Genomic DNA, 26,001 nt, shown 5'->3' with positions numbered 1-26,001 from the left:
CTCAGCATTAAAAATGCCCATGAAGCTCTGTGATTTCAAACACACTACAAGTTTTCTCCCTCGGAAGAAATCACATTGCAGTCGAACCTACTTTCCCAGCCTTCTGCAATGCCTTCATGCACTTCATCTTCCTTCATGGCTCTCTTGATTGGAAAGAGTTGAAAAAAAATACATGATCCCAGTTTCGGTGAGTAGGAGGTTGCTTCAGTACTGGCCAGGAACTGTCAGATGCTCGGGGCATTGTCATGCTAAAGCAGTTCTATGAGTCCCACCATAACTCTCGCCTCAGGATCTCTTTGTAGACATGCTGGTTAACCTTCTAGTTCACTTTGAAGGGGGAAACTTAAAATAGTGCATTTAGTGACACCGGTTGTGAAACTTTTCTGACACACCTCATAGTATTGCCCCAATTTTCATATATATTTTAAACAAGTATAATTAGAATGATTGGAAATGATCATCAATCATGAAATTAAGAAAAAATGCTATATTGGGATATATATAAGACTTTCTTTAAGATTATCGGTCATTGTTATTTTCGTAGTAGTGGTATCAGTACTTGGTATTGTACTATGACTACTCAAGAGTTGAGTACTCGTACTGGTATAGGTCCGAAAAATTGTGGTATTGATAATAATTAGTAGTAATGAAACAATCATTCATTTAAAAAAAACACACATTTTAAGGTTTCTTATATCTTAAAAAAGGCAAACAGGCCATTTGAGTTACCTGCATTATATAGTTTAAATTGTTAATGCATATTCCAAAAGGAAGGAATCTATACATGTGCTTGATAAATAAACAAAACACATAATACAATCTCTGACTACAACAATGGTTACATCTAATTATTAATCATCTGAAATTATTCTGACCCCAGTGATGCACTAATTTAACACTATATAGTGTTGTTGTAGTGGTGGAAAACTGCAGTTGGTCATATATTGAGAGTCTGTAAGATACTGTCCCTCTACCGCATGTTGCTTTTATGGAGAATAAATAAATGAAATAATAAATGAGGTAAATATGAAGAAGCACCTTTCAAAATGATGTGGTGCAGTTCCACACCACTGCAAACCACAACTATATTAATAAATGTAATGTTCATATCTCTCTGTCAAAACGGAGCATTAATTTCAATGAAAGAGCAGATTATGTATTACTGCTCTTGTGTTGAAAAATAGTATGAGTTAAAGGGGGATTATTTATTGCTAAAAATGTGCACCTTGATCACAAAAATTAATGTTAAATGTATATTGGGAATGTTAATGTGGATTACTGAGACATAGAGAGAAACTGACCATGAATTTTAAGTAGTGAACAGACATGCAAATTTATTTCTGTCCTCAACACAGCAGGAACTCGGTAGTTCCATCCAACACGTGCCAACAGTAGGATACGCTTCCAAAATAAGTGAATATATTAACGTTTTTCTTCTCTTTCTGCACCTTTAGCATGCATTATTATCTATTATGCTGCATGTGTAATGTTACAGAGGGTCGTAGGCTAGTACTGTTTTAAATGTTATATTTCCATGATTGGTTCATTTTCTCCATTTCCTGTTCATTGTGGAAGAGCCGCCTTCATTGTCTGAGGCAGGATTCTGCCGGGCCCTCGGAGGGGCCATCCCCAGGGAGCACTGCATCTTTTATTAATCAGGGGCACTGTGCTACAGCCCTGCTTATCTAATTTAGCAGCCCGCCTCGGCTTCAGCTACGTCGGGCTCGGTCTGGAAAGGAGGAGCCGGGGTGCGGGGTGCCGTCGGTTGGAGATTGGATGGGGGTTGGTGTGTTGCCTTTATTTCTTTTCATATTGTGGGTGATGCTCCCGTATTGGGGGGGGGGGGGGTTGCAGGCGGGGGCTAGCCACTTATCAGACACCCCGTCACCAAGTTTTAGGAGTGAATCACAATACAGCAAATTACCTTCTGCTGACAAGGAAAAATGAACACCAGCCTCATAGGGCAAAAAAAACAAAAAACAAAACTGGATTGTCAGGAAGACGTGACACATTGATTGCTTAGTATGCACATGAGGAAGGCTGGGGTTCACCGGTAACTCCCGCTATATATGTAGAAATGGTTTACTAGTGCACATGGTCAGGTAGCGGGTGAAAAATTGAAACGCCATATTAGATGGGAGCCACTTTCTTACGCCGCAAAATTGTCGCATGGCTGTCTGTCTTTCTGTTGAACGGCCATGAACCCGCCAATGAACAGAAGGCAGTTTGGAGTTCAGTTCACCATGGAGTGATAGTAAACCGAATATGCGCCTGCACCCCCTCCCCATCCGCGACCCGCCCTCCCCCCACTCTTTCTCATCTGTGTCATAGCGCAGATGAATCAGTGTCGCCGGTGTTGAGAGCACTTACTGTCAACCCTGGCGCCCCGGGCTATGCCACTGATGGACACAAACTATAAAATATCAGCCCCCTGGGGAGACATCGCTCAAACGCTGGCCCACAGCCCCGAGGGGGTGTGAGCTGGTCAGTGCGCTTGCTTGTGTGAGTGTGTTGGCCGACGTGTTTGGCTGTGGTTTCGTTGTTATCCCGTAAAAATGGCCACGCGTGCCCACTCATGTGGAGCATTTGCATTAAGACCAAGAGCACTTAGAGAAGTGCAGACTTCCGTTAAGACCACAGTGGTAGATTCCTCCCTACTGGCTTATCGGCTAGTGTCAAATTGACAAAACAAACAAACAAATAATCATCTCTCATTTCAGTGCACGAGTTGCGGACTGTGCAGTGGAAAGCACTTGCCAACTACCACATTGCTGAAGATGTCCTGTGTACATGTTTTGAGCTAATAACAAAAAACACTCCACAAGCTGCTTATGGCCGCAACTCACATCCACACACGCAGTCACACATACTACAGTTCAACATGAGTACAGAGGTGCCATCAGATATACCTGTTGCTCTAGTTAGGATATGGCACTCTCAGTGTTGCGACCTGGGTTTGATTCCTGGTTAGCGAACCAGTTGGAAGGTACTGAGGAAACTTTCACTTGCTCCTTTACATTTAAAGTTCGTTACACTAACAGTAACTACCAGAAGGCTGTTTATCTTTAGTTGAACTATTTAATGGATGCCAGAAAGATCAACACACAGCCACGGAGCCTTATATGATGGGTTAATCTATTCAAAATGGCTGCTTGTATTTATACTGTCTCAGGTGTGCCCACGTAGGGCAGCGACTTTGTCTTGCTCATGTGACAATGTGTGACTCCATGGTATTAACTGAATTCATCTAGTACATGTACTGAGTGTGATAGATAAGGAAAATCCAGGAAGGTCACAATAACCTAATAGCCTAGTTCATTTTTTTCCTTTTCTGTTCAGATCCAGTGGTTACGTTTCCACACACGACTGTGGACCAAACTGGCTTAGGTTACTAAGGCCAACTCTGCTCTATTAGTGCGTTGTTGTTTTTTTTGCACAAGTCATAGATCCAAAGTTCTTACAAAGTATGTTCCAACATATTTTGGTTCAACTGATTCAGAGTAAATAAAGCAAACTACAAGACAACAATTCAAAAGATCAAAATCTGCACACAAAAAATGTCCTCTCTTTCTAGTGCTCTGGAGAAACTCAAGATATTTATTTGCCATTTCTATACCACAGCACAGTTATCCGTGGGGATTTGCTGACAAATTCCATGAGTCTTTATGAGCTTAAACTAAAACTGCAAGCATCCAAGGGGAATCAATCAATAAAATCAATAGCTGTGTCTGTCATGTCCCATTTTAGCTGTTACGTCTTTTAACCTCCTTTTCCAACTAGTCAGATTTTATGGTTTAAAAATAGAACTGGTTGATGTTAAAACATAAACCAACAGCAGAGGAGACACAAAGCCCCTGCCTCCAAAGGTCACCGGCTGCAAGGTCACGGCTCGACTGAACATATTTATGCATGAAGTCAACTTAATAATTATTATTATTAAGAATGCACCAAGCCTTAGATTGCGCGAGATGAAATATTCTTGAGCGCAGAGGCGAGGAAAAACTCCATTTACACAAATATAGACGTCTCTAAACGTTGCTTACTATTCTTCCAGGTATTGACTATTCAATTAGACTGTCTGCAGCTGCTTGATTGGCCTAATATAAGAATATTAGCAAGGGTCCTTTGAGATTCAAGGACAAAGGCACTGATAGGAACATAACACGGTACTGCAATAAGACACGACAGTGTTACACGTTCAAAGATGTACAGTATGCACAAAAGACATTCAGCCAAGGCAAACTAGATTAACATCTAGTATAATACCTGTATTGGCAAATAAATACGGATGTTTTTCAATACATACGTATCCTGTGAGCTGAGGTAAAAATTATTAGCTTATATTTTTCACCATAAAAAATACATCTTGAGCATGATATAATGCTCGCGCTCAATGTTCTTCCGTTTGAAGGCTGAAGGGGTATTGCAGACCCTGAGAGTCACTTAAGTGAAGCACTCGCCTGCCTGGCCTGCCACCACACACTAAAATTCATCTATAATTTGTGACGAGTGTAATGCCATCTCCACTTTATGATGATGTGATATTCTTCACCTACGCCACAGCCAGTGAGGCCAAGAGCTGGCAGTCTTATAATGAGGTGCTTTAAGAGTTCATCTTAGGGGAAGGCGAGGCTGATGATTGCCACATTAACATAAAAGGGATATAAAAAGTATACACACCCCTGTTCAAGTTTTTGTGAAAAAAAAAAACATGATAAAAAAAAATAGACTATTAATGTGACCTATAACCTGTACAACTCTTCATGTTTTAGGTCAGTTTTTTCTTCAACTGGAAATGTGGCATTAAATTAGGTGAAAATAATTATGAACAGTTTGAAATAGCAGCCAGTGTACAGAACCTTCAGACTTCTGCTAGACAGCAACAACAATAACAAATGTCAGGAAAAGACTACTAGAAGAGTTTAACTTTATTTGGGGTTCACCAGATGCACTTTAAATAGCGTCAGGTGTGTTCTAACGTCCATTTGATACAATGTTTGATACATTTTATATGCGACCTCACTTGTTTAAACATGACATTTTTATTAATATTACATTTGTGGAATATGAGTTGTGCAGCAAAATCCAGTCCTTTTTAGCCATCTAAAGGGGCGGCCATTTTGCCTCTTGCTGTCGAATGAAGATGACATCACAGTTGCTCAAGGCTCAGGCAATGACCAATCACAGCTCACCTGGTTTCTCAAGCTGAGCTGTGATTGGTTGTTACCTGAGGCCTAAGCAACTATGATGTCATATTAAGTTGACAGCAAGTGGCAAAATGGTCGCCTTCTGATTTTGACAAAAACTGCTGGATTTTGCTGCTTAACTCATATTACACTAACACAAAATTAACCAGAATAACGTATTTAGACTATTGGAGTTACATACAACATATAATTGTTAAGAATTGTTTGCGGGGTTGGCTTCCCCTTTAAAACAAAGTTTCAGCCGAGCCCTGGACATGCTTTCAAATGTAGTAGCTAATTATGACGACACACAAAAGATATGTGACAATACTGACTTTAGAATCAAAATGCATCGTTCCACCATACAATACAGTCCGTCAGTAAATAATTATTTTGCCATCGAAAGGTCTTTCTCAGTCTTGTTTTTGTTGTTTTATACTTTTATACAATATCAAAATAGAAATATCGCATCAAAGTAACTGTTCCTTTTCACAAAAAACATATTTTTCCTGCATTTTTGGTTCAGAAATCAGTGTGAAACTAATCACATTTATTGGCAAAATATTTTGTATTTTTGTGACTAATCCCTTGAAGATATGACACTATGTTCTCAGTCTAATGAGACCTCATCAAAAGAGAAAAAAAATAGCAGGCCATTAAATGTCTGCCCAGTGCTAGAGACCCGGTCAAAAAAAAAAAAACTCTTGATAAGGAGAGATGGCATTGCTGAGGAATAATCCCACCAGGGAGTTCTCACAAGGAAAACCTAATTTGTTGTGTGCATTGCTATGCGCCTACGTTGGATGTTATGAATAAGTAAATAACAACACTTTTCCAGCCGTTTAATCTCCAAAGCGCCACAATTAGTAAGTCTGTAGTTTGTGCTGCCTTTTTATCTGCACTTATTGTTATTGAAATATCACACTCTTATTTAGTGCAAGGATGAATAATAAATAAGCTATAATTACTATCTTCAATGAGCTGACGGCTTGACTGAGCCATTGGTTAGGGGAGACCCCCCCACCAACAACCCAATCTCCACCCTCTCACACCCCCCCCCCCACCATTCTCTCTTTAATTTGATCTTTGTAATTAGTTTCTCTGATGGATCTGGGAGGTCTGTGGCATCCTTTGCCATGTTCATTAGTGTTCCTGTAGGACGGTGCAATTAAAAAAAAAATCGCACTCTGTCCTTTAGATGTCATAACATGATACATATATGTTCAAAAGCAGCAAAAGCTCAATCATCTCAATAATTTTTCACCATTGAAATGAATGGAAATGCCATTAATCTGTTCTAATCCCTCCCTCCCAAAAAAAAAAATGTTTAATAGGCAAAATAGTACTCAGATATATTTAATAAAACATATAATTCAATAATATAATTGAATAAAATGTAATTTAATTAATTGTAAATCATTAATTGTGATGCGCTCTGGTGTGTGTGACTTGGCTACTAGGGGTCAGTAGAATACAGTCATGGAGACACAAACGAAGAAGACTTTCACCACTACTGTCAGTGTCTCAGAAAACTGCAGTGGAATGTGTCATTTTTCACTGAGGATAAAGAAAATATGACACCGAATATTGTAACATTGTCAGTCTGCCTTTAGGCACTCAAATATTTGTTACTTAATACATTGCTTGTATAGTGTTTTGTATAGCGTGTTAGCATTAAGCTAGCGGAGAGCAAAATTCTGTGGTTGTGGTTTTAAATGCGAGCATGGACAATACACACACATACACCACAGACAATATGCAGCTCTATAATATTCAATCCCCCTCCAGCACCCCAACACCAGCCCCCCCCCCCCCATCCCTTTTTTTCTCTCCCCTCCCTCCACTGGCCAGGCTACACTAGACATCTCTCCCTAATCAGCAGCCTTGTCTCGCTCAGACCGGTTGCCATAGTAATATGCTGGCTGGTCGACATGGCAACCGCTCTGAGGTCCACTATTAAATGAAAAAAAAGAGAGGGAGGGGGAGAAGAGGAGAGATCAGGGCCAGGGAGAGGTGGTCCAAGATGGGGGAATGAGCTAAGAAAAATGAGGAAAGTGACACAGAGAAGGAGGGGAAAGTGCTGCTATACTAGTAGCTCGGCGCGCTGTACCTATTGCATTGTGTGCGATTAAAATCTGCTATACGCAACAATGCCATTAAGCTAATGCATGACGTCAGCTATTTAATACCTTACACTTAGAAATTTATATACATGTAACATGCTTGCACAGCTCTATCCAATCTGGATAAAGGATCATAAACTAATAGCATGTTTTAAGAGATACTTATGTGATCATGGTCATTCCACATCAGACACGTGGAAAAATATGTAGTAAAAAAATGAATATTTATAAAGTCTACCGGTTTTATGGACTGGAGACACGTCATTATAATCAGGGAAGGAATGTAAAAACGTTTATGTCGAAAAAGGATAAAATGGTCCATTTTACGACAGGACCAAATGAAGGAGCGCCGGGGTTATTTTTCCCAACGCTTTTGCAGCTGGCAGCGTCCCACACGTGTTCCACTTGATATGTCACTTTAGGTGAAATATGTAAAATGGGTGCAATTCCCAGATCCCAGATTCCCATGCTTCCTGGAGACGTATTGTCATCGCCGCGGCACTCGTTCACAACTAAAGTGACATCTTGCCAGGGCTCGCACATGCGTCTCCGCTGTGATCTCCCTCAATCACTCTTAGCTCCCTGCCTCCGTCTTCATTTCTTATTTGCGCCTCACCTCTATCTCGCCGCCGTCTACGGCTTTTTATCACAGCCATTCGCTCCCTTTGACCACTTCTCTCTGTCTTGCCTTCCTCCAATGTATGACTCTTTAATGAATAAAATGTCAGTCCATCAAGATGCCAGCACAAAATAGCATTTGTTGCCACCTCGTGTGTCAAATTCCTCCATGAATTGGAGCCCTCGCTCGCATTTCCGCAGCACCCCCAAAGCAGCTTAGGAAAGATAGCTAATTGCGTGTCCACATTGTGCCTTCAGTCCCCGCTTCCCCAGTGCACCATTCACAGGCAATTAAAGTGAGCTTAAACAGAGTAAGAAAGTGCGTCATCCTCTTAATGCAATTAAGAAAGTGTGCACACAAACATTGCAGTTATTCTCTGAAGCACCAAAACAGCAACGCACAGACGGGTCACATGGGAGGGCGGTTTCATTTATCCTCAACCCAACGTGGATTCATCCTATAGGTAGGTCATCTCAATCATTTCTCCAGAGTTCTTCTTCTCAACCCTGCAAGGTAGCCTGCAAGGACCACAAAAGCAGCCCACAGGCCTGTTTGAAAGATAGCTTGTCAGTGATGGGACATTGTGATTCCCAAGGAAAGTCATCATTTGAAAATGTAAGCGCTTGAAGGGATTTATCGAAATAAAATGTTGCATATGATATTGATGTTTTTCCAATTTTTTTGTGAGAAATGATTAACATGCTATATCATATTAACATTATTAAAGGTAAACAGCAAATGCGTTATTTCAAAAGTGTATATCCACCTGGTATATGTTCACATCTGACCACGAGCTCTCAGTGAACAATGCCAAAGACAATATTCAGCACTATGCATGAGGTGGATAATTGACAATTTGGTGCAAATCAAAAATGGCCTTGGCAGAGCTCTATGCTACTTTTGCCATTCAATATAAAAAAAAAAATTTAATTAAAAAAATTTGATCTCAGTGTAAATGCATAATATAGTACAATGCAATGTTTAAGATACTGACATTCACGAGTAAGTTTTTACAAGATGCACACATTAATATATATAATTTTAAAAGCCAATGATGTATTACTTATCATGATTTCACTCACAAATCTTATTAAAAACAACATCAACCGATTAAAGAAATTGTGTGAACAATAACATGAAATTTGAACAGGGGTGTGTAGACTTTACATCCATTATACAAAAAAATTGTGTTTCTATTCTAAATATGCAGTTTGAACTTTTGTTCCTGGTCTTACTTGTAAAAGAGCCACTGGGAGGGGAATCATTTGAAAGCAATATTTATTTTGTCAGATTCTTAGGAGCATAAGCTGACAGTATCAGTGGGTGATTATTTTTTTCTTGACTCTCTTTAGTAAGTCAACCAAGTCAAACTAGTGAATGTATTAGACACCAGGGAGTCATTTGCAAATATTAAGGATTACAGCAGGGTTTGAAATTAAATTTAAACTGAAAATCAATTAGTGCCATGTTACTTCTGCAGAGCTGGACAAGCAGATAATTACCCTCACTGATTAAACATTAGGTACTGTATACCTGCACAATCTAATGAACGCTACTATCAATAATTGTGACTCTACAAAGATAATAATGCTCAATTTTAATTGGCACTGTCAACGAGGTATTAGAGGTGTTACTCAATTACCTATCACTGCAAAATATTAGAAAAAGCTTAGAATATTTGAGTTTTTGTCTAGCGCGATTACAATCTGAAACAACACAGCAGATGTATTCATCATTTAGAACGAAGTGTAACGCAATGCATGCGATAACAAACAAAAAAACGATTTTTGCTCAAAGCATTGGTAAAAATATTTCCCAAATACTCTATGGGAGCCCACATAATGTAGAAAATGACAGAAAATTAGTATCAAGAAGAGACAGGCAACAAAAAGCCTCTAAAAGGGACACTAAAAGCAGTATGTTATGACTTGCGAGTGATATGATTCTATATGGTTCTAAATCATGTTCCTTTTCTCAAAATATGTGAACCACTTATTTTGATTTTCCATTGTTGCAAGAACGTACATGTGGCCTACTCACAGATGCATAATAATGGATGACTTGATTTAAATGGAGGCTTTTGCCACCTATGTTGCCCCCTCCCCTTCCTCAGCCCAAACACGGCCACAGCCATTTCCACCACCAAATGTAAAGTCCGACTGCCCTCCAAATCCCTCCCAATTAGAAAAGGTCCTTGAGTTGCTGTTTTGCCCCCACTCTAGCTCCTGTCTGATTACTGAGTGTGGGGCATGCGCCGCAGGCAATCAGCCCCAAAGCACACATGACCAAGAAGAGTGGATGGGGGGGGGGGGGAATCAAATCCAAAACACAGCAAAAAAAATAAATAAATAAAAAAAAAATGGGACTTGCGGACTGCAATTACAGGTCATTGAGCCAGGCCAGAGCTCCAGCACTCAAAAGCGGCCGTGATTTCCAACAGAAAAGCTTATTAGTTTTTATTGGAGGAAATAGAAGCTAGGTGACTTAAAATGGAAAAGGGGGGCTGAAAGGAGGTCCCCTGACGCAGGTCTCCTATGGGCCCCAGTGCACTGTCAGAGGGACACACTGACAATAGTGCACACTTTCCTCTTTAGATAAATGCAGATAGATTAGATACTTTATTAATCCAAATGGGAAATTCATTGATTGACCAAGTTTGAACATTCCCGTTATAAGAGGTGTGCACACTTGTGCAACCCCATACTTTCTGTTGTTTTTTTTCTTTCCATGGGGCACTGATAAGGGATAGGGTGCTGATATTGGGTATTTTGACGAATATCGGCACGGCCTTTTTTTTGTTTGGCTTTATTTTTTTCTTAAATCTGAAGGCCGATAATAAGTAGATCTAAAACCATTTTAAAGCTCAGGGAACTATTTATTTAAAATTTCAGTGAACTTTATAAGAGATGCTGCTGATCCTTAACCTGGCAATAGCCAGATTGATTGAGATTGAGTTCTGCACAATATCAATCTGGGATTTCTCCACAGTAATTTGTTTAGGAAAGGCGCGACATTCTGTACTATACTTCGAGCTGATTGGACGATGCGATCTTGTACACGTTTGTTTTGAACAATCACGGCCACGGATGAAAATGTCGTCTTCCTCCTTCCCACTCTTTAACATTCAACAAAAAACGGTGAGTAAATCTGCAAGAACAGAATTATTTGCAGCGTCCATTCGTCCATGTTAGGTTTGATTGTTTGATTTGCCGCACTTCCTGGTTTCGTCACAGCTGCATATCACGCCCCAAACGCAATGTCACTCTGTGATTGGTCCGAACCACTGATGGAAATCAACGAGCTCGGTACTAGATGTATTCTCGGGAGTTTGTGAACTCACAAATACCGCGAGAGTTCATCTTGCAGAGCAAGGTCAGCTGACCCTGGGAACCTTCTGAAATGTGAAAGTTTAAGATTTCAGGTATTTAAAAATTTTGGAAAACAATATTTACTGTAGAAAACTTTTGAGAGCTAAGGCGTTTATTGTTTAAGTTTTCATTTAACTTTTTAAGACGTGCTAATAACTTTAGGAGATCTCTGAACATTTTGTTAGAAATTTTAAAGGATTTGGTCTAAAATAAGAATAAATTAATAAAATAATTGTTTTTTAAATTCTACATTTTGAAAAATCTGAAAAATTGTTTAATAAACATGCTTTAAGCCATTACAACAAAAGTCAAGATAGGCATTTCTACAAAAAAAATTTTTTGGACGGCCCTGGAAAAAAAAAAACATATCCATCTATATCTAACACTGATGCTATTTGTTAGCACAAGCGAAATTTCCCAAGGCAAAGCGAAAACATGTTTCTTGTTCCAAATGCTGTTGTTTTTATGTTAAATTTGACAATAAACTTCAACTGGGAGTGGCATTAAACAGCTTGAAGCCTTTTTTGAAGAAGTATTCGCTAAATTGAGTTCACTGCTATCATGCAGTGCTTATACCTCACATTTTTTGCTCACGAGTCTTTCAACGCATTATATTAGGATTTACAATATCTGCATTTTAAAAACATTGCCATCAAGAACCCCTTGTTTCAATCTTTTGCATATGCTTATATCATTACAGCAATGGATATGTCTGTAGTTAAAGTAAGTCTTTAATACATTTTTTAAACACACAAAAAAACGCTTTCCTACTTTTTTTTAAAAGCTATTTATTTTGAAGGAGAAAATGACCTTGAAAATGATATTTTCGCGCATTCCATCCTCTGTGGTAACTCTGATCATATTTATTGGGTTATTTGTTTGTGTGATTGGCGTTTGAGAAAAAAAATCAAATATTTCTCAAAAGGAAGACAGAGAAATAGGCAAAGTTGTATTCAGAGGGGAATGTATGGTAACGGGATGTTATGACGGCATGACATGTTTCATATTATGTGACTGTATATACATGTTATTTATTCAGTGGCTTAAGAAGTGCAGTCCACATGTTATTTCAAGAAACATTAGCAATTTAGATGATAAAGCCATAGACTTGTTTGCACTATTGTTATAATCTGATTTATGACTTATTTTATGTCGACCGCCAGTCGTATGATCGATCACTTAAAATAATCCAAGCTAAAGTGGTTAGTGAGCTAACAACGCTAACTGAAGTAGCTAAATGAACTGTCTTACCTTTATTTTAGCGTAAGCCTAACCTATAAGATCAAAACATTTATGTATAATACATTTTCATTTTCATCATGTTTATTATACAGATAAATGTATTGCTTGTGTTTGTAAAATGGCAATATTGAGGGTGAAAAAAATGCAATTACAATATTTAAAAAATGTGTTCAGCCCTAGTAAACAGCCACTGATGTATTAAATGGACACATTTTATCCTCGTGTCTGTATGCTTGTCAGCGCATGCATGCATCAACACAACAGTGCGACGTGCGAAAACATTGTGAGCGAGCATGGCGGCCGTATGTTTGCTCGACTCGCTGTAATGACTGCCTGCAGATTTCTCGTCACGAGTGTGTGGGTCCGAGGCTCTGAGAGGACGAGCGAAGTAGGCGACCATGTTTGCCTTTGTGCGGGGCCGCCGGTGTGTGTACCGTGCGGCGTGTGACGTTATTTCAGGGTGTGTAAGCTATGATGTGCCGCCAGCTGCCGGATGTAGTACTCGCATGTCTGTGTGCTTTTCACGACCGGAGGAAATATTTGGAATCAACTATTATTTTGTGGCTCGGATGCAGCATCTCACTCACTTAGGTGCACACAACACAATTATTCTTTTTAGGAGGGCGTAATAAATGAAGTCAATGCATCATACATAAATTGTATCAGTTCTGAGTGTGTGTTTGTCTTCATTGTGTTTGCAGCTCATACTCTCCTCACCTAATTTGTATTCAGGGCAGGTGGGCCCCAGCACAGACCCGCAGCTCAGTAACTAATGGAGGGGCTGATGGGAGCCTGATGACGACCACGGGGCCATTTATACGCACACGCGCGCACACACGCACTGTGGACATTTACAATCCCACAAACACGATGGTCATTTCCAAGCACATCCCTACCTATCGTACAGCAAGTCAGATAAGTTCATTACATTGACCATTTCATATTTGCCATGTGTGTGTGTGTGTGAGATCTGTTCTTATTCTGAACTTGTCAAATAGAGACTCCCATGTTTTAGCAAGTGTGAATGGTCAAGTAGAGTTGCTAGCTTTAGCTTTCTTTCCTTTAGCTTACTTGAGCTTCATTTTCATGTAAATATTGGGGAAAAAAATTAATTTCAAATTATTATTGTATTTTATAATTTATACTTTAAAAAAGTGCAGCTAAATGACCAAAGCAAACATGTTTTATTCAAATATGCCAACGGTGGTGCCGTGGTGGCGAGGCAGCTGACTGGACTCGCCTTCCTGGACTGGAAGTTGGAGCCCAGTTGAAATTTAAATTACTATCACAAACTGTTTCCACCAACATCAACACAATATCATCCAGAAATCATATTCAATCACTAATTAAGGGTACTAAAAAAATAATTAATTACGCTGTAATTGTAGAATGCGGCATCTGTTCCCAGTGTTAGCAGTTAGTAGCTAGCTGCTAGCCGCTACGCAAGTGCCTAATATGCTACGAGGGTTCATCAGACTGCTCTTCGTAGGCAGTTTAATAGGCCAAAATAAGTCTACTTACTTTGATGATGACAGTTTGACACAGTTAGTATTCCTACTGTTCCATTTATAACAAACCAGGCTAACACAAATGTGCTGTTTTAGCAGCAAAATCGTTACTGTGGCTGAAGTCGCAATGTCCGTCAGCCCGAAATCTCACAAAAGACAAGAAAACACAGTTTGCTGCTATGCACAATAAAAACCAAGCTGCTCGATATTAAGTGAAAAGCATTTTTCCGTAGCGTATTCATAATTGTTCTTTAATTTAGCATTTTTTCAAAATCTGAATGAGATTATTCAATAGAATTTTCAATAGGATATCCAATATGAGCCTCCGTGTGTGTGCGTGCCTGGGATCTTATTGATGGCTGTTTGTCAACTGAAAATGTCAGGAAATATTGCTCTCGTGTGCATATACTAAACTTTTAAAGCCTTGGATTAACCAAGAAATGTGAGCGGTTTGATGTCTTTTCCTGGTGCGCAATCAGCCTGTTCGTGGACTCCACTAGTTGAGTGACATTTGCGGACACGCAGACAGCGTTGGATCTATTTATATAATATAAGCACATACACGTACTTGAACAGCAAGATGGTGAAAGTGATGAGACGTGTCATTGACAGTTTTTTATGAATTTAGTCGACCCAATACTCCAAGCAACAACAATAATTTTTAAATGAGAATTGTTAACTTACAATATACTGTATATTAAACGTACAGGCCGGATCATGCCCGCCAAGGGGTTTAGTCCAGCCCTTGAGATGATCTTGTAAAGTAAAGAAATGAGTAATGTTAAAACAATTGATCCGACAGCCAAAATCAAAACATAAATTTGTAATTTCACAAGCAATCCTCAGGTCAGCAACGCAACTTGGCCTGGATGTCATTATTTTACACACAACTAAAAGTTACGATTTGTTGAAAAAAATTAAAAAATTAAAACATAAACCAACATAAATCGAATACAGACATGCACATTCAACTACTGATTTCACCGCGGTCCGGCCCTCTTGGTAAAATATTTTCCTCCATGTTGCCCCTGAGTTAATATGAGTTTGACACCCCTGTTATATGTATAATGATGTTTGTTTTGGGTAATTATACCCTTTAGTCTCCCTTTTAGCGTATAAATTACATGCCAAATAGGGTTTAAATCTGGATATTGTCTTGTCCAGCATAAATGATGATAAACTAATTTGATGTATTGGCAGTGTGTTTTGTGTCATTATTTTGCTGTTTATAGACACTTTAAAAAAAAAAAAAGGCAAGACTTCTGAGATCGTTTTTCTGCTGCTCTTATGTTGTTAATCAATGAAGATTAATGAGGCCGTGCCAGCTCAAGCCGTGACATTGCCTCAACTGAGTTTTGCAGATGAGCTTGTATGATTGGTGTCATGAGTAGACCCTTTTCCCCCTCAAAATTATTATTATTATTATTATTATTATTATTATATATTTTCCCTCATGGAGTCAGCACTTCATCACCCAGCATGCTTGTAAGATGTCAGTTTAATTAATGTGGGTTTTCCCTACTATGAATTTAAAAAGGGCTCTTAATCTATGATCATAAAAAAACATTGTCGTAATTGCTGCGTAAGACTAAACTGTCCTAACATACAGAACACAGGTCTTCTTTCCTCCAGCCTAATCATATTTTCTGGTTTGCTTTCCTCCGCTTTCCCTTCCTGCTGCTCTGCTTTCCCTTTCTTCCTCCTCCTCTGCTGATCTCAGGCCAGCGAGCCGACTGCGTGTGTGACCTAGTGGCCTCGGAGGCTCTCGGGGAGCAAGGTAATGGGCCCAACCCCGGAACACAATCTCACTCTGGGTGCAACTCGGGGCTGCCGGCGGCTTTGATCCGGTAGCCCCTGCTTAGGTCTCCTGACGCCCGCTGAGGAAATTCATAGGAACAACTGGAAGAGGCCTGTGTTTATTCAGCTCCTTTAATGAGGAGGGAGACGGATTATCAAGGGTTACAATCTCCCCCCCAAAAACAACACAGTGAAGGAAAACTGCTGCTCCTTCCAGATGTTGCTCTATCAGTGGTCACTCCAAAAGAAGCAGCGCACGAGAGAGAAAGAGAGAGAGAGCCATGGGGAAGTTTCAGTGTGCAATACGGTGAACTAGTGGTTGGGAAAGGGATTCCCCTGCATTGTATCTGCTATATCTGGCCACACGTGGAAGCAATTTGCTCTTAAGTTAAAGCACTTTACAGATAAATCAATCCATTTTGGAATGTGTTGTTGTTTTTGTCTCAACCTTTCAATAATTTGGGGAAATTTGGTTAAACCTCTCAAATGAAAGGTGAAAAACAAACCTTAAAGCACATCTTGATTGTTTTATTTCAAATAGATTGTGATTCTGGACAAAGGCAAACTATTAGAAATCGGGCTGCTCATGCTACATTTCACCTGCAGACATAACGCAGATGTAGAGCGTGTGTCACACTCTTGACCCTTTTGCCTGAAGCCCGTCCAGATCAATACATTGCTCTATTGTCAAGTCATTTAGTAGAGGATGATGGGTCAGCCGCTGGTCACAAATCGACACACAAGCCACAGGTCAGTCTGGGTGTCACGTTTACATCTCATTTGCATATCATTTACGTACATCAGCTCCTGTTAACATTAACACCTGTGGTAACAGCTTGTGTTGTATGTCTGGCCCAACAGAATGACACAAATCAAGGAAACTAATAGGTCAATACAATCAACATGCTTGATGTGACTGTAGGAACATTGCCCAGCTATTTTTGATAGCATGTCAGAAATTTTATTCGGTCCACTCAGAAAATATAAATCCATTGAGAGGCATGTAAGAAAATGCTCCATGCCAGGTTAAATGTTTATGCCGACTTCCTTGGCTCATGTTACATGGCTCCACCATGTTTCATTCAAAATGCTTTTTAGAGTGGATTTTTGTCACCATGTGATATGCTATATTTATCGTATAACATATTGGCCTGTTATATTTAAACAAATGATTCCCTGTTTAGTGGTTTTGGACTAATTTGTCTTATTTTAAGTCATGTGTGGGTTTCACATACTTGATTAGATGATTAGAAATATGAACACTTTGGAAACATGCACCAAGGAGATTATTCAGCAGCACAGAGGGACAATATATTAGAAACACCGCTCAGAACGATTTGGTTTAGTTCTACACAACTGTTAAGTGCAACCATAACACGCGGTTAGTCAAAAGGAGGGTCGTAAATAATACAATACATTTACTCCATTAAAGTTAAGCAACTTTTTTTTGTATGAGTAGTTTTAAAAGTGACATTGTTAAACTGTAATTAAGAAACGTTGGAAGCCCATCATGACCTTACTAATACAATGAATAAGCAACCTATGTCAGCTAACATGTAACATGTATTTTATTGGAGTGCACAATAGGGATTTTGGAATGGCATTGAGCATTCAGAGTGGACTTAGCCCCCCCCCCCCTTCTCCATCTTCGTCCCCTCTATTTGTATGGTTGTAATGGAACTGCCAATATTTTCCATTTTTCTTTATTTGGTCATTGTATAAAGATATGAAAACTATGCATGACTGTACGATGTGAATATATATGTAAACAAAAGGAAATGTATGTTGTTAATAATTGTTTAAAGCAAATGAAAATTAAGTTTTAAAAAAAGTGACATTGTTGGGCAAAATCTGAAGCTGCACATTCCAATTTTTTATTTTTGTCTATTTGGCATTAAATGCTTTCATTAAAAATAATAAATCATAAGTTTCTCACCAGTTACTCATTGCTTGAGCAGCTTTTTAACCAATTACTTACTCAAGTAATTATTTGGAGGACTTTTTACTTTTGCTGTCTAAAGCAAAAAGCATGTTTGAGTACAATATTTGGCTCATTTCCACCTCTGGTGTTTGTGTTATGATGTGTTGTAACTTTTGTGTATTTGAATCACCAGAAGACTTAAATCAAACTTGAACAGAATGTCTTACAAAATGAATTATGCAGGATGTAGACTGGATTTACTCCAAAAATGTTATTAAAACAATATTGCCATTGTAATTTTGCACATTGCAAGGTAGAGTGTGGGCAAACTTGAGAGAAGGGATGAACTGTATGAATTACCGTAGGCTATATCTGAAACAATCCGTTTATTTACCCATATTTTCTCCAAGTTTTTTTCAGGAGAAATTAGACAATGTGGAAACTATACAAAAAAGTCTCAGAACAAAAAAAGTTTTAAGGAAGCACTTACCAACTGTGAAGCAGAGGAGTGCTTCCCTCACTGTCTTATGCCTGCAAAACATAAAAGAAGCGCATCATTGTTGACATGCAGCCTTAAATCTCGTATCCTTGACTGTATGCAAAGAGAAAAAAAAACAGCAGCAGTGAACCACAGGTCTTACCACTCATTGTACTTTCCTGACATTCTAATTCCCAAGCTCATGCCAACATCCATCTTACTGGCCAATAATATTTGCCTCAAAGCTGAACCTAGCTTGCAGCACAGCCCTACGTATGGATGGATACAATCTGAATAATAGGACAAGAGCCTTTATTATTATTATTATTATTATTATTATTATTATTATTATTATTATTATTATTATTATTATTATTATTATTATTATTATTATTATTATGCATTCCATTCAAACTGTGAGGGGCATGCTGTTTGTCATTAAGTTATACTGCAACTTGTGCTTGAAAAACAAAAAAGCCACACAAAAAAAGTGAAATAAAAGCGACTGATTTGTAGACTTTTATTTCATCCTGATTCGTATTCAAAATATATACAGTGAATATAAGAAGTCTAGACACCACTGTTTAAATACCAGGGTTTTGTGTTGTTGTTTTTAAGATGAAAAATGAGGCCAAAAGTTGTTTTGAACATCTGAACATTATAGAGTTTATCAGAGCCTCCTTTTTTTTAAAGCTAATTCTGAACACAGCCTCATAGCCAGTTATAAGAGGGCGTGCACACTTATGCAACTATATTATCTCAGTTGTTTATTTGTACTTCTCCTTTTGAAAGATGTATTTCACCCGACAATGACGTTATAGAGATTAAAGGTTGCAAGGCATTTGAGCAGGGGTGCATAGACTTTTTATATCCAAGAGGAGAGAGCATATTATTCCTCATATAAACTCATTTTGGTCACAACGCCTCAACCTCAGATTTTGTTAACATGGTAAAAATATAGATGAGTCAATGTATACTCTGTTACTATCCAATGGCAGCTTTCAACATTGCACCTCAATGACATTCTGCAGACACATCTGGTATCTGTATTAAAACTTAATCACCATTTTTCAGATGGAGATCCAAACCTTGGAAACCTGACCTTGAAAATAATTTCCTTTCTTCTTTCATTTGTGAAGAAATAATTACAGATGACGTTCCGGACTCCCTCGGTGAGCAATACATTATAGTTTAATTTTAGTGACTAATCTCAAGTTCGGGGAACTGCAAAGCTTACATTGCACTGGAGCACTGCATCTCAAGATCAGATGAATTAAAGACAAAGTAAACTAGTGAGTACTAGCGAGTGCAGACCTCCGCCAAGGTCAGGGGGTTGTTAGCGTTGCTGACCGCTATGATGATACGGAGTTGGTTTTAGTATTCCAAGGGGATCTATAGCATCCACCTGAAAGGCCCCGGAAACTGCCGTAATGTGCATTACTAAACCTTTTTAAACAGATGTCTTACCTAGTATCCTCTTTTTAAACCACAACCATTTTTTGCCTTACTGGATTTATGTTTGATGGCGCCAATGGCATCAACAAAAGGCTAATATCATCTCAAATCACCTTTTCCAATTGAAATGGATGGAAATGTCATTAATCCGTTCAAGCCTTCTTTGCAAAAGCAACAGCAAATGTGCTAATGTGTATTTTAATGAGGACAAAAACATACAATAATGACATAATTTAATGCAATTAAACAGAGTTAGTCTACTTTTGCACACTGTTTCAATTGAATGGCTGTGCTGCTCTTTTTGGTGTACCAACCTTAGCCACTTGGAGGCAGTATAAAACCGACAGTTGGATATAGTATTCTTTGAGACATCACAAATCTTTCTCTACAAAAAAGTTCAGCACTAATATTTGTCACTCTTGAATGTCAGTACTGTTAAATTGTCTGTCTGTTGTGTGTCTGTTGCTGCACCGCTTGCGTTCACTCTTTTGCATAAAGGTTTATAGTGCCACAGCGTAGACGCTCTTAGCATTAGCAATAAGCTAGCAGAGTCTATGTTGACATACATGTTGTTACAATGACATACCTGTTGTCATGATGATAGCTTGTCCCTATGTTGTATGCCACAACATATCATGACAACAGGTATGTCATTGTAACATCAAACTTACAGAAGCCTCGCTAATACTGAACTTCAACCGACACTTTGTCTCACTTTGCAGTGCGCTGACATGACGCCTAGCAAAAGGAAGCTGAAACCTCAATCAGTCCTTAACCCCCCGCCCTAAGACCAGGTAAATCCATTCATTCCCTTGACTCCAGGTCAGTAAGTAAGCTTGTATTTTGGGACGGCTGCTGCCAATTGAGTATGCACTTTAATAAGCAGGCTGCAGGTCGGGCAGATTTATTGGCCCGTGGTGGGGTGGAGGGACCGGACTCCCTTGGCCTCCAGCTTCCCTCGGTGCCATTACGCCACAGTGAGATATAGTGGGATATTGATCCCAATGCCACTTCATTTTGCAATAACTATTACACGATATTCTCCCGGGCTGCGCACGGGCGCCTGATTTATGCCGCCTTGCTATTTACATTAACAGTAAGTGTTTTTCTATACCGGCTGGGGAGGGTCTTCCAGGCACACGAGTGGACATGTGGACATTCACATTCCATCCCACACCTGTGAGTCTTTTTGTAGCTTTTGAATCCTTTATGCACAGGCAGAAGTGCTGAGCACTTTGCAGCCCGCTACGTGGGTAATGAAAGGTACAGACATCAACATATTGCCGAGTACATCCCAGCCTTCATTACAGATGCACAGTTGTCCTTGAGTCAATGTTACTCAGTGTTATTAAATTGTATTTGGAGGATATGCGCTTGAATATAAGTGAAACATGTTAGGATGATTTCCCTCACACTACAGTGGGTAGAAAAAGTCTACACACCCTTGAAAATGAAAATGTTTGTAATATTAAAAAAAAATAGAACAAGGTGAATAATTTCAAAATGTTTTATACCATTATTGTTGACCTATTATTCACAATAGTGTGCACATAATCTTATAGGTGTGACGTGCCTGTGTTCATAACTAACCAATCACATTCAAACACGTTAAATGGGAGTCAGCACAAATCGGCATCCAAATAAAGTGCTTCTGATGAACTCCACCCCAAAATTCAGATGTTCTCTGAGGTTTTTCCTGACATTTGTAGCTTCCTTAGCAGAAGTTTCTAGATTTAAAGCTAACACTGACTGCAATGCTGAACTGTTTGTAATTCCCTCCACATTGTCAAAGGCTCTATCTACATCCAGCTAAAGAAAAATTGCCCCAATTTATAATGCTACTTCCATCATGCTTCACTGCAGAATTTGTGTACCTTTGGCTATATATGTGGGAGGGGGGCGATGGTGTGCTGGACGGCACGTTTGGAACATTTCCGGTGAGCATTTCGCTACTTCGCCCATTTCCCCGGCTTTGGCTGAATTGAACTTTTGCCGTCATCGCGTTAGCGACAGCTAATCGGTGTCGAGTTAGTCCACGTCACACAGCAGACAAAACACAGGAAGTGATTGTGAGCAGAATGTGTAGCATAGCAATGGAGGATAGCTTGACCGCCGCAGTTTGAATGCACACGGAGCTGTACGACACGGCGATCTACCGGTTCAAAAAGGAGATTGCTTGGATGAAGAAGAGTGGAGGTCGGCATATATGGTGAGTTTGTTTAATTGTCGAAGTGTGAAGCAAGCTAGCAATGCTACAATAAAGTTAGCACCACTTACCGAAGTTGAAATCTCTCAGTTAGCACAAAACTTTCAGGCTTCTGGTAGAAAACTTTTTTTTTTAAGCCAGGAAAAGCCTACTAAAACATCTGAACTTCATTTAGGATTAGCCACAGTCACTTTAAATAAGTTAGGTGTGTGCTAGCATTTATTTAACCAGAGTTTGTAATTACATGTGATTGATTCTGAACACATCCCAGTCATAAGAGGGTGTGGACACTTGTGCAACCACATTATTTCTGTTCAAAAAGCAAATAAATTTTCAATTATAGGCCACATTATGGTTTATCTTGGTCTCTGTTTGTCTGTTTGTATCAAAAACCTGGCATTTGAACAAGACTTTCTTTATCCACTGTGAATGGTCAATATACAGTATAGCCACTCTGCCCGAAAAAAATAAATAAATAAATAAAATAATAATGCAAGCACTCACGTAAGTAAAGAGAACATCATTTGAATCAAGTAGTGTTTTCTCCTGCCCCTCCAATAAATTTAAATCAGCACACCCACCATTGTGTTCCATTTACATTGCTATTGAGTGTTTAATTGAATGCTGCCAGTTGGCAAAGCCGCCCATTTGAAAAAAAACTGATGAGGCTAATTAAGATAAGCAGACTGGAGCCCGGTGACCCGGCATGTGCTGCAACCAGCTGCACACTCCAGAGCTGGGCTTTTGCCAAAGTGCTTTCACATGCAGTGCCAGCCTGGCGCTGAGTGTTTGTTTACACGCACTGTGTCAATGGCAGCCGTGAATGAGGCGGCGGGGGCGGGAGCGCCACCTCGTATAGTGCCGACATTCCCACAGGCAATCGCCGCAGGGGTCACGGCGCCCCAGATGCTGTCGCTGTTACACGGTGCCACCAGACAAAACAAAAGGACTAATGACCCTTAATTGCTTTGGCGCTGTTTAGAATCAGATGAGTGTTGCCTAAGCGGCAGTATGTAAATCAAATCCCCCTCCTCGTCACACTTCCGAGCCAACTCCCCAAGCGCTCTCCCCTGGCACAATCCAGTCTTTCTCTGATAAGGGGGCGGGCAGCTTAGCAGGCACGCTGCCAAGTGACGGGAACTGGCAAGCGTGGTAATGTGCGCACACTTGTTGCTACAATGGCAGCCTGTTACGCCGGCACATTATGGCGATGGGCGGACGTGTGCGAGGAACAGATGGGCATCCGAAAGCCTCCGTTTGTTTCCGCATTCGACGTGGCGGAAGAAAAGAAGTGTGCCCTGCGCTGTGTGTCCCATTCATTAATAGGGCCATTTATATGCAACACTTAGTTTGATTGTAGACAAATGCCCCACTTGGGAGGAAGGGAATGCCAGTGAATTGAAATTAGTGTGTGTTTGTGTATCTATGAGGGCTTATTTGCATGCGGTTTACATATATTTAAGTTTGAGTTTGCAAAGAAAATACTTGAAAGTATCGCTTGTTGGAAGAGGTCAAGGGCGTTTTAAAATAATGCCACCGAAATGTATTCCACTTGGTAAATGTGTATGTTTACAATTTGCACTTGCAGAACAAATTACCGTCCAAAAGAAGAATGTAACTAAAGGAAAAAATATGGACCGCATAAGTATGCATACACCACTCAAAGAGAAAATTACAGTCGGTGACACAGCAAGTCATTGAGCAAAACTGAAATAAAAAAAACTGCAACCATGTTTCAGGGTTTGAGGCTCCACATACAATACTACACTGCAATGTACTTTTTAAAAATTGTACCACAAAAACATGGTGTGATTGTCAAAGAAGAAGCAGATTTCCACAAATAGAAGAAACAGGTGCGAATATAGGCAAGAGTGTGTATGGAAGCCAGGGGCAGCAGATACAATTAAAACAGCAGAGGCTCCAGAATTGAACCCTGTGGAACACCATACGTTCATACATGTGAATTTATATTGCACATATTCGTCCGACTACTTTCTTTCTTTTTTTCGCTCGACTTAGTATGAAGGGATTACAATAATACAGAAATTGCATGATGTATACATCACAACAGCTAACGTGTATTTCTCATTGGCTGTCGGCTTTGGAGTCAAGATGGATTTCAGTATGAACCTAAAATGTACTGCAAACCTTTACAGGTGAATGTAATTTGACCTTGCAGAAACAGATGTAATCCATGAATATATCCATTTTTATGTCTTTGTGTAGGGCTGGGTTTAAAAAAAATTGAATAATCAAATTGACTTTACTTTTTGAGATACATTTTTTATAGATTCATAAAACCATTAATCGATTATTTTAATATCACCTTTTCTGTAAAGTCATAAGAAAATAAAAATGTAAAGGCCATTTTTTGTATCTTACTGTTTTCTTGAAATTTACTGTTCACATGAATTTAAATATGTTCTTACATTTATGAAATACCTGACTTACTGCAATTTAAAACAATTCAGAATATTTTGTATTTATATTTACAATTATTGCAATTATAAACTATTTTCATCTCATCCTTGCTGATGTCAATGTTTGTTTAACACATAAGTGATTATAATGCACGTTGTTTTCATTAATTAATAAACGAAATCATTTAACGAATTAATATTGTGGAGTTTTTATCATATCCTTAATATTCAAGAAGAATTGATGTACCATAATGAATCATTATCGGATTGAATTTAAGTGAATCGAATCGAAAACAATTGAAATCGCATCGAACTGAACTCTTGTGAATCGAAATCAAATCAATTGAGGAAATTAGAATCAATACCCAGCCCTACCTTTCTGTTACTCTTCCAGTCTCTCTGTAGCTGATACTCTTACTCATTGGCTACATCCATCTGAGAACGTCCTGTCTGAAGCCAGCTTGTACTGATGATGAACTGTTGGTTGATGTCTGAATTTCTTGCATGATGGAGCGGACTTGATTGTTCACCCCAAAATCTCAGCCAAAAGCCAAATACACCCAAGTTTGTTCATATAGTAAACATCATATAATAGAAATCCCAATAACAAACTCATTATTAATATTAGCCTGTTACTGACAGTTTCAATCACAAGTTATGTTGAGTGAGTCGCTGTCACGCTAAGAGGAAAGTCTGTCATTGGCGGCTGGTGGCCCAGTGAGATGTGAGCGATGTGCCCCCGGGTGTCCCCCAGCTCTCGCCACACCCATTAACATCAAGCCTTAATGCATTTCCTATACCTGCATGCTTTTCCGCGATATGGACCTCGCTGATGATTTAAAGACAGCAACAAACCTGTCCCATTTTCAGAGTGATATTATTGATAGACTGTCACTTCAAATTGTAGCTAACTGCTAATGGTTATTTTATGGCGGCCATGTCAGAACTGATGTATACATGTTTTTCGCCCCCCGCCTCTTTCCGCATATGACTCTGTTTTATTTGAGTGTAATGATTGCCTTGAGATCACTGTCCCACTTTTATTAGAGAAAACATGACTCCCCTTACAATGGACCAACATTAACAAATGTAACCTTTCAGATAAAATGGCATACCATGCGCCAAATGGACTACCTATTTGAATTATTTAGTCATTGTGGACAAAAAAGAAAAATGAGAACATGTAGCAAATATAGTTCATTAAAAGAGTCGTCGGGTCTATCTCTTTTGACTCCCAGGCTCCCCCTAGAGTTGTACAATCTTCCATGCTTATGTCTGAATCATTGGTACTTGTTTTGGAAACAATTTTCAATTGAATGTCCAATAACTGCAGTAACTGACTTAATCTTTAAATCTTAACATACAGTCAGAAGCAGAAATGCTGTCGCATGTGCATTTTCTGGGCACTTTCTCACGTGTGTTTTTCAAAATATTATGGAAAACGCATATGCTACAAAGTGAAGTAATAAAGCTTGCATAGCAATATGCATTTACTGCCATTTCATGTTGAAATTGCTAGCAACAAAAGTGAGCACACCCCTCAGGTAAAATGCCCAATTTAGGACATTTTCAGATTTCAGTCATGTGACTCGTTAGTGTTACAAGCTCTCACTTGTGAATAGGGAGAAGATGTGTTATTTATTTAGTTTTGTTGGTAAATATTCTACTATATTGTTTT

The 26,001-nt window shown here is 39.2% G+C and overlaps 1 protein-coding gene across 1 annotated transcript in view; it reads right to left on the bottom strand.

Moving 5' to 3' along the window:
• Positions 1 to 26,001, bottom strand: part of zfhx3b (zinc finger homeobox 3b) — a 336,831-nt gene that overhangs the window by 205,321 nt on the left and 105,509 nt on the right. Inside the window, exon 5 of the mRNA XM_086070592.1 lies at positions 18,255 to 18,295. The gene's annotated coding sequence lies outside the window, so the exon portion shown is untranslated. The remainder of the gene's footprint in view (positions 1 to 18,254; positions 18,296 to 26,001) is intronic.

The sequence above is a fragment of the Leptonotus elevatus genome, chromosome 3, assembly GCF_054856555.1.
Source record: "Leptonotus elevatus isolate MCC_2025b chromosome 3, RoL_Lele_1.0, whole genome shotgun sequence".
Taxonomy (NCBI): Eukaryota; Metazoa; Chordata; class Actinopteri; order Syngnathiformes; family Syngnathidae; genus Leptonotus; species Leptonotus elevatus.
This window is presented reverse-complemented; position numbering and strand designations above follow the sequence as displayed.